The following is a 10,968-nucleotide window of genomic DNA, read 5'->3' on the forward strand; positions in this document are numbered from 1 at the left end:
CGGGGCAGCACACCGGGAACGACGAACACAGCTTACCTGCGGCCACTGGCAATGTGGAAGGAAGGAGGTGGGCGGGATGTTTACATCCCGCTCATCTCCGCCCCTCCGCTTCTATTGGCCGGCGGCTGTGCGAAGTCGCTGTGACGCCGAACGTCCCTCCCCCTTCAGGAAGAGGATGTTCGCCGCCCACAGCGAGGTCGTGCGGTAGGTAAGTACGTGTGACGGGGGTTACCGACTTTGTGTGCTACGGGCAATGAATTGCCCGTGACGCACAAACAACGGGGGCGGGTGCAATCGCTCATGCAATCGCACGATATATCGTCCCGTGTGACGCCGGCATTACACTATACAGTGCCTACAAGTAGTATTCAACCCCCTGCAGATTTAGCAGGTTTGATAAGATGCAAATAAGTTAGAGCCTGCAAACTTCAAACAAGAGCAGGATTTATTAACAGATGCATAAATCTTAGAAACCAACAAGTTATGTTGCTCAGTTAAATTTTAATAAATTTTCAACATAAAAGTGTGGGTCAATTATTATTCAACCCCTAGGTTTAATATTTTGTGGAATAACCCTTGTTTGCAATTACAGCTAATAATCGTCTTTTATAAGACCTGATCAGGCCGGCACAGGTCTCTGGAGTTATCTTGGCCCACTCCTCCATGCAGATCTTCTCCAAGTTATCTAGGTTCTTTGGGTGTCTCATGTGGACTTTAATCTTGAGCTCCTTCCACAAGTTTTCAATTGGGTTAAGGTCAGGAGACTGACTAGGCCACTGCAACACCTTGATTTTTTCCCTCTTGAACCAGGCCTTGGTTTTCTTGGCTGTGTGCTTTGTGTCGTTGTCTTGTTGGAAGATGAAATGATGACCCATCTTAAGATCCTTGATGGAGGAGCGGAGGTTCTTGGCCAAAATCTCCAGGTAGGCCGTGCTATCCATCTTCCCATGGATGCGGACCAGATGGCCAGGCTCCTTGGCTGAGAAACAGCCCCACAGCATGATGCTGCCACCACCATGCTTGACTGTAGGGATGGTATTCTTGGGGTCGTATGCAGTTCCATGGAGTCCCCAAACGTCACGTGTGTGGTTGGCACCAAAGATCTCGATCTTGGTCTCATCAGACCAGAGAACCTTGAACCAGTCTGTCTCAGAGTCCTCCAAGTGATCATGAGCAAACTGTAGACGAGCCTTGACATGACGCTTTGAAAGTAAAGGTACCTTACGGGCTCGTCTGGAACGGAGACCATTGCAGTGGAGTACGTTACTTATGGTATTGACTGAAACCAATGTCCCCACTGCCATGAGATCTTCCCGGAGCTCCTTCCTTGTTGTCCTTGGGTTAGCCTTGACTCCTCAGACAAGCCTGGCCTCGGCACAGGTGGAAACTTTCAAAGGCTGTCCAGGCCGTGGAAGGCTAACAGTAGTTCCATAAGCCTTCCACTTCCGGATGATGCTCCCAACAGTGGAGACAGGTAGGCCCAACTCCTTAGAAAGGGTTTTGTACCCCTTGCCAGCCTTGTGACCCTCCACGATCTTGTCTCTGATGGCCTTGGAATGCTCCTTTGTCTTTCCCATGTTGACCAAGTATGAGTGCTGTTCACAAGTTTGGGGAGGGTCTTAATTAGTCAGAAAAGGCTGGAAAAAGAGAGAATTAATCCAAACATGTGAAGCTCATTGTTCTTTGTGCCTGAAATACTTCTTAATACTTTAGGGGAACCAAACAGAATTCTGGTGGATTGAGGGGTTGAATAATAAATGACTCTCTGAATAAACTTTTCACAATTTAAAAAAAAAAAAAGAAAAGAAATAACATTCTTTTTTGCTGCAGTGCATTTCACACTTCCAGGCTGATCTACAGTCCAAATGTCACAATGCCAAGTTAATTCCGAATGTGTAAACCTGCTAAATCTGTAGGGGGTTGAATACTACTTGTAGGCACTGTATAGGGTTAGATAGAATGAACAGTAGAGGCAAATCATCTTTGTAAACTCCTAAGAACGGATATTTGGCGCGAGTCTAGTAGGGGATATTCATTTACATTCCTATGTCCTAAGGATGGATGCATAATGGGTCTTGAGCCCCCCCATACACTTTAGAATAATGTTGGCCTCACCAGCCAATATCAACAGATTCGCCCAACACTCAAATGTGTTTGGGGGCGCTGGCCAACTGATTTTTGGGGGAGATGTCGATCCGGCATGTCCATTTTCGATTCCCCTTTGCTTTGTTCGCCTGGAGATAGGAAGCTGGCAGGTCCACGGTTTTGGGTTCTTCATCATAATAGGGCACAGTCAGAAGAGGTAGCTCATATAATATGTGTCACCAGAAACAAATCTGCCCTCATACAAATCATTATCAGGAGGCGTCAATGTCATCACTCACACTGCTTCTATCACCACCCCCTGATGAACATTAGTTTGAGGATGGTGCTACAGTAGAAGCTGTGGGGTGGCGCAGGAGTCATTCACTGCTTCCATCTCCAACCCATGATGAACCCTTTCACAATTACTGTAGTAGCTATGGTGGCAGAGATTGAAGCAGAGAGTCGGCGCTGCACTCACATCTCTCAGAGCGTTTCTCATCATGGATCCAGGACACAGCAATGCAAGAAATTAGTAACAGCAACAATGCCCCCTGATGACGCCCTGTTTCAGGAGGGGCGATATACGCTGCAGGGAAGTTACTGCAGCCCCAGCCTCCTGTGACAGTGGCATACTGCCAATGGCAGCAGACCATGCGACCACTATGCGGCCTGTGAGCCAGGGATGGCCCGGTGCCAGCACCACCACTGGGCCCCTCCCACCCATCATCACACTTTCAACTTTATCGGTTGATTTTGTAAGCAATAATGAAAGAGGCACTGCTCCTCCCTCCTTCATCATTCTCCCGTTGCTTCTGAAATCTGACAGTTCAGCGCAACAGGCGGGATGACATCACTTCATTGCACCTGCTGTGCAGAACAGTGACGATACAGTTTTAGAACCCTCCCTGCCGAGACCAGAGGGAAGTGAGGTTTGTTTTTCTTTAAATCAGTGAGTACATGATGGCCATACTACTACATGAATGACTATGGGCTGTGCATTTTATATACAGGTGTATTATACTATATGGAAGACTATAGGGGGTGCATTATATATGAAGGACTATGGGGTGTGCATTATACTATATGGAGGACCATGGGCAATGCATTATACTCTATTGAGGACTATGGGCTGTGGATTATATTAGGAGGTGCATTATACTATATGGAGCACTATGGGGTGCATTATACTATATGGAGGACTATTGTGTGCATTATACTATATGGAGGAGTGCATTAGATATGGATAAATATGGAGTGTATATTATACTATATGGAGATGTGGCGCCCCTGACCTGGTCAAGCGCCACTGAGTATTGCACCCTCGTCTGGGTCAGTACACACAGGTAATCCCAGAGACTGACTAGGGTGTGGACACACAAACACGTAGTATCCAGGACACACACACACACCTTAGAGGGGACCCCTGGCAGACCCAGGCAGGGTGTGTGGCCCTCGCATCTCAGCTAGTGGTGGGTAGTGGGAGTGGAGACGAGGAGTTGTGCGGTGGCAGTCAGAGGAGTAGGAGTGGAGCAGCCGAGCCTGGAGTGTAGGGCTGAAGAGCAGGACACTAGCCAGACCCTGCACCTGTAGTGGCTGCTGGCGGGGGAGAGCGGCTACCCAGTGGTGCCGCCTGAAAACCACCTAGTGAAGAAGTGGCTGAGTAAGGGGACTACCGGTAGACCAGCCCGCATGGGAAAACAGGTCCCTAGAGCAGGAACCCATTTACTCGGCCTGCTAAACCTGCTGGTGAGGGTGCTGGATGTACCTCACCAAACAACACAGAGTCCGCAGCATCAACAGCAACGAGGGGGCCCATAAGTAAGAGAAGGCAAGGAGCCAGAATTTCTTGGTCCACGCTGTCAGCAAACGGGCCAGAAAGGGGAGAACGGCAGTTGCGACTTCCCTGGGTGATTCCCATAGTACTACAAGTCAGGGGTCACCCCAAACAAGAAGGGCTAGGAAGGCGAGTCAGCAGTCACCCCTGGATCAGCCTAAAGGATACCTGGTTCCACCTGGTTCATCATAGCATCGCCCGGGTTGTCTCACGTTACCATCAGAAAAGTGAGTAAAAACCCTGAAAGACATTGCCACCTGTGTGTGAGTTCTTCTGCGACCTGTGGTACTACACACTTACACTGAGCCCCTGGGGCCAGCACTAGACTGCATTAACCATCAGCCCCAGAAGCTCCCTAAACTGCAGTGGCGGTCACCCCTGACCGCAATTACCGAGAGTGGCGTCATGATTCCTATAGAAGTTAACCTGACCTACCTGTGGCCAGAAGAGTTCCAGCACGTGAAGACCCCGAGGCGATCTGAAGGTGAGCGGCGAGGGGGTTTCACAGAGAAATGTGGGATGCATTATACTATATGGAGGACTATGTGGGGCCCATTATACTTTATGGAGGACTATGGGGGGTGAATTATACTATATGGAAGGCTATGTCGGGGCCAATATAATATTTGGAGGGCTATGTGAGAGCCATTTTAATATTTTGTGGGCTATAAGGAAGCCTTTATACTTTATGGAGGGATATTTTGGGGCAATTATACTGTGTGCAAGCAATTTTACAGTGTGAAGGATTGTGTGGGGTCCATCATACTGCTCTAAACTTCACCCTTTACACACTGATGAAGGTCCATGCTTGGGACCAAAACATTTTGCTGGTGTTGTTGTGATTTACCCTAATAAATTCTACATTGGTTCACCTTATTTGAGTGCCAAATTCTATTTGATTATACTGTATGTAGGGCCCATTATACTGTATGGAGGGCTGTGTGGGGGTTACAGTTGGGGGTCATACTGTGTTGGGGTCACCATACTTTGCTGGTGTAATTGAAAGGGGTACAGTAGGGTCATCATACTGTGCATATGAAGAGTACTGTGGAGGAATTTACTGTGGGGTATCATACAATGTTTGTGGGGTACTTTTTTTGGCATCGTGCTTTATGGGTGTAATGAAAGGGGAATCTAGGGATTTCAATAGGAGAATTTCTTTCGAAGAGCTGAAAAATTGTGACATATTTTTTTTTTTTTTTGGGGGGGAGGGAGGAAAAGCCCAATTGGAACTTCTGCTATGGGGCCCCATGACTTCCATGTATGCCTCTGTCCTGTGACCTCATGTTTGACCCTACTTGCAAATGAAACATCACAGGAAGTGTAGTAAAAAACACATTTAGGGATTAGCCAGATGGGAGGAAGTGTAGTGTGTTCTTGTGTCATAAAGCTAATTACAAAAGTGGTTAGAGTGTAAAAATTGATATTTAGAAAGGACATTTTAGCTCTCGGATGACCCCTTTAAGGGAATCTGTGAGAAAATTTGTCCTCATCGCACTGCTGAACACTGAACAAACCACACCTGCTGTTAAACTTCATACTTGTTGGACATTAAGTGAATTTTTAAGCAAGCACTACATGGCGCGTTAGGCTGCAACAGCTGTAGCGCGACCTAAGTTGGCTTAGTGTTGCTGCCACATTGTGGAGCTATATAAATTAATGTGGTCACATTGTAAAACCTACAATACTACCACTGCGATAAGATAGTAGCAAAAATTAGACTTGGTAGCATTTTTTGTGACTTACTTGCAGTGCCCACGTCCCTGTACCGCTCGCTCTCCCCCCTTCAGGGACACTGACTCACTCACCTATGTGACCATCCCGCACTACGCTGCATGGCTTTCTACTGTCGTCCATGTGGCGGTCTTTGCCTCTGCACGCATCATAGGCCATATGGGAGTGCTCCTAGGGTAGCACGTAATTTCCTGGAAGGGCCTCTCAACCTATCGCTGATAGGCAATGGGTACTTAAAGCACTCTCCCACTAGGGGAGGTGCCTGATCAACATGATTAGTTAGGTTAGAGGTTTTTTCCCTAGCCAGTTAGTTGTCAGTGCCCCTTGTCCGCTGTGCTTCACCGTTACAGTGTAGTGTCCTTGCCTGTCTCCTGGTCCCATTGATACCCCGGTGTCCATCCTTCCTGACCATGCCATCTGCCTCGGTGCCCTGCTGTCCAACCTTCCTAATCATGCTATCTGACTCAGCTACCCCAGTGGTACCAGCTTTACTAGTGGCTCTGTCTGTCCACTCCAGCCATGCCACATGCCTCAGCTACGCCGGTGGTCCCAGCTTTACTAGTGACTATGTTCGGGCACCCTGGCCATGCCCTCTGCCTCAGATGTTCTGGTGATCCTTGGTGCCCTGGAGACTCTGCCTTTTTGTCCCCGTGTTTTTCCCTGCCCTGGGGGTCAGCTGCCACAGTCCTGGTCGCTGCCCTGTGAGTGGTCCCTGTCATCTGCCTTGTGGCGGTTGCTTAGTCAAGCCCCTCCCACTAAAGGGAAAGCCCGGGGTCCCCATGTGGTCCAGTGGATCTTCTCCTGCTTGCCACTTTACCATCTCCAGTGGTGACTATTACACTTGTGTACTTGTGACTTGTCGTTGGGGTACTATAGGTGTTGCAATGCGACCCCATTCACTCATATAGCCGTGATGTAGCAGCTTCGGTTATGTGAATGGATCTCCAGATCATGGCCTTAAGCGGGCTTTACACACAGCAACATCACTAGCGATGTCGCTGGTGAAAGCACCCGACCCCGTCGGTTGTGCGTCACGGGTAAATCGCTGCCCGTGGCGCACAACATCGCTAGGACCCGTCACACATACTTACCTGCCTAGTGACGTCGCTGTGGCCGGCAAACCGCCTCCTTTCTAAGGGGGTGGTTTGTGCGGCGTCACAGCGGCGTCACTAAGCGGCCGCCCAATAGAAGCGGAGGGGCGGAGATGAGCGGGCGGAACATCCCACCCACCTTTTTCCTTCCTCATGGCGGGCGGCCGCAGGTACGGTGATGTTCCTCATTCCTGCGGTGTCACACGTATCAATGTGTGCTGCTGCAGGAACGACGAACAACCTGTGTCCTGCAACAGCAACGATAATCGGGATTAGAACGACGTGTCAACGATCAACGATTAGGTGAGTAATTTTGATCGTTAACGGGTCGTTTGTGTGTTTCACACGCAACGACGTCACTAACGAGGCCGGATGTGCATCACGAATGCCATGACCCCAACGACATCTCGTTAGCGATGTCGTTGCGTGTAAAGCCCGCTTAACTCCTATCCTCTATCATTGATCATTGCGTTGATTTTGCGTCTATGCAGAAGACTCAAGACTCAGAGCATTCAGTGCACACCGCCCAGGACATTTCACAGATTGCAAATGCCCTGGGACTTTTCAACACATAAATCATGTAATAAGGATAATTAAAGGGAGTCTGTTAGCTCGGAAATCCATGTCAAAGCAAGGTCCTTGCAGGGGACCCAGAACTCAGAGGAGCAATACCTTTAGTTTATAAATCTGCTGGATAGCTGTAGATTCTTTCTGCTCATATGTAAATGAGGTTCTCAGAGCCTCGTGGACAGGGCAGCATAGTCTGGGGCGCTTTCCTCCCACAGACATCGAAGCAAGTCAGCAAAACCTTCCCTTTAGCTGGCGAAGAGCTGTTCAGGACAAAATGGTTCCTCCTGCTGTACTCCTAGTATCTCATTTGCATATGAATATAAATACAACCTAATAAAGATCCTGAAGGAATCCTACCACTACTTGTAAAAATATGTGATGTGTGTTCAAGAAACAGAAGATGAAGCTCCGAAACCTATAAAGTTTCCAAGCCCTATTTAGATTAAATAAAATGAAAATGTTTGAGAAGTTCCCTCTTCTTGACCACCGACACTAAAGCGGGCTTTACACGCAGCGACATCGCTAACGAGATGTCGTTTGGGTCACGGAATTCGTGACGCACATCCGGCCTCGTTAGCGACACATACGAACGACCAAAAATACTCACCTTATCCTTGATCATTGTCCGGTCGTTGTAATCCCGATTATCATTGCTGCTTTTGCACGCAGGTTGTTCGTCGTTCCTGAGGCAGCACACATCGCTCCGTGTGAGACCCCGGGAACGACGAACAACAGCTTACCTGCGTCCTCTGGCAACGAGGTGGGCATGACTTTCCTTTGGCTGCTCTCCACCCCTCTGCTTCTATTGGCCGCCTGCCGTGTGACGTCACTGTGACGCCGCACGAACCGCCCCCTTAGAAAGGAGGCAGTTTGCCGGCCACAGCGACGCCGCAGGGAAGGTAAGTCCATGTGACGGAGCCTAACAATATTGTGTGCCACGGGCACCGATTTGCCCGTGACGCACAAACGACGGTGGGCGGGTGCGATCGGCAGCGACATTGCTAGCAATGTCGCTGCGTGTAAAGCTCGCTTTACCCTAAGACCACCCAATAACCCCACTATTATTTCTTTACAATATCATATTAAAAGGGTTGTCCACTACTTTTACATTGATGGCCTATTCTTAGGATATTTAATCAATGTCTGATCGGCCGAGGTCCGACACTCTGCACCCCCGTTGATCAGCTATTCCCGGTCCCGGCAGCAGTAGGCAGCTGGAAATGCTCAGTATCGGAGCTGCTCTGTCTTCTGATAGTGGCCGTGGCTGGGTACTACACATCTGCCTCCTATTGATTAGAATGGGAGGCGGATGTGCAGTCTCCGGCTGTAGCCGCTATCAGAAGACAGAACAGCTCCGGAACTGAGCATTTCTGGGTGCCTGCTGCCTCTGCCGGGACCAAGAACAGCTGATCGGCGGGGGTGCGGGGTGTCGGACCCCGGCCAATCAGACATTGATTACCTATCCTAAGGATAGGCCATCAATGTAAAAGTAGTGGACAACCCCTTTAAATGTGAAACCTCCTTGGTCTTCCATAAACTCTTATTACTATCCTTAGGAGATGTTATTGATATTGGATCGATGAGGGCCCAACACCACCGCATGGCTGCCTGGAGGGGGCACTGAAACCTGCACCTCACAGCGCCCCGCATTGCGTGTGGCCGCTTTTAGGTATTGCACATCCACTTCAAAATGTCCACTTTTGCTAATATTCCAAGTTGCTCACTATGCCGGGCACGTTACAAAAAAAAAATAGTAAGAAATATTTAGTACTGAAGAGCATTCTGGAACACAATTCCGTTTTCCGTGCAGTTGTGGGGTCATCACGTTTCCAAACAGGAAGGATCTGATTCTAGAAAAGTAATGGGATAAAATCTTCATTCCTTGTTTTAGAGATAAATAATTTATAGTTTTAACCATTTTGTTTCAATGATTTTGCAAATGTGCAATTTTAGTAGCAGGGTTTGTTTTCTGAGCTCCTCGTGTGCTCGGTCGCTGTTGTAGCACATGGAGCGAACATCTGTTTTCTTGTGGTCACGCTACGTCATCCCAATTCTGTTTGATCTGTGATGACTCAGGGTATCCCCAAAACCACCTATGTTAACCATAGTAGCTGTTTTCCTCATCACACTGTACATTATCATCTCATGTACGTAGAGGCTGGTATTTCAGATTTTTCAGGTAAGATGGGCATCAAAACTTTATTTTAGGACTTTGTGTCTGTTATAGATTAAGCTCACTTCGGTACATTAGGAAATTGCATTTACCCCATACTGTTTACTGCATCCAGGGGGCATCACTGTAGAGGGGGCAGAGGGAGCGATCACACCCGGGGCCCCTACGACTGAGGGTCCCAAGGCAAGTCGGCCACATAAAAAGAATATAGTATTAAATAGCGCATAGAGTACGGCGGGGCCTGTTAAAGTTTGAATAGAGGCCCAGAAGCTACAAATTTTGCCACTGACTGTTGTGTTTGAGTGATCCAATATGACCAGGAGGAGAAACAGTACCCTCAACAATCCCCAGCAGTGTAATTTATGGCAGCCTGTAGTCTGGCACATTTTACGCTAAGTACATGTTACATTCAGGAGTGGTTTGATGGCTTCTCTGTGGTTTGTGTCTGAATCTCTCTTCTTTGGTGGCAATGAACGTCTTTTCAGATGGGTAAAAGAGCATTGTGTACCATGTTCCTGTGCCCCACTGAGAAGACCACAAAGGATATAAATGGACTGCCACAAAGGATATAAATGGACCGCCACAAAGGATATAAATGGACTGCCACAAAAGACATAAATGGACCAACACAAAGCACACAAATGGACCGACACAAATGGACCGCCACAAAGGACACAAATGGACCACCACAAAGGACACAAATGGATCGCCACAAAGGACACAAATGGACTGACACAAATGGACTGCCACAAAGGACACAAATGGACCACCACAAAGGACATAAATGGACCACCACAAAGGATATAAATGGACCACCACAAAGGACATAAATGGACCACCACAAAGGACATAAATGGACCACCACAAAGGACATAAATGGATTGCCTCAAAGGATATAAATGGACCACCACAAAGGACACAAATGGACCACCACAAAGGATATAAATGGACCACCAAAAAAGACACAAATGGACTACCACAAAGGACACAAATTGATGCCAGTTGAGCTCCATTTGCCCAGTTGTAATAAATGGCACCTTCAGAGGAACTTCTGAATCCTAATTTTACAAGGATTTAGACAGAAGCCTCCTGGTAGAAGCCTATAAAATAACACTGCCCCTTCATGGCTGGGATCTGTGAGGATTCAAATAGTTGGACCCAAGCTTATAAGGCTGCATTGCAAATTGAGACCAGGTAATATAGGATTGCAGTGTCTCACTGATACACTGCTACAGCACAACTAATTATAGAAAATTGTGCAAGTTACAGCAACATAACACATGGAAGAAACACAAACCTTCAGGATTTTAGTGCAACTACATGTACTAACATTAACTAAAATTAGTTGTAAATTTGGAGGTGAGCTGACAACTGTGCAGCTAAAAACCAAGTAATGGAACATGGCAGCAATGTATCAATTGCTATGATGGGAAAAACATTTAAAGTCTAATGGCATCTGTTGATGAGCTGAAGCACACAGG

The sequence above is a fragment of the Anomaloglossus baeobatrachus genome, chromosome 6 (assembly GCF_048569485.1).
Source record: "Anomaloglossus baeobatrachus isolate aAnoBae1 chromosome 6, aAnoBae1.hap1, whole genome shotgun sequence".
Classification (NCBI taxonomy): Eukaryota; Metazoa; Chordata; class Amphibia; order Anura; family Aromobatidae; genus Anomaloglossus; species Anomaloglossus baeobatrachus.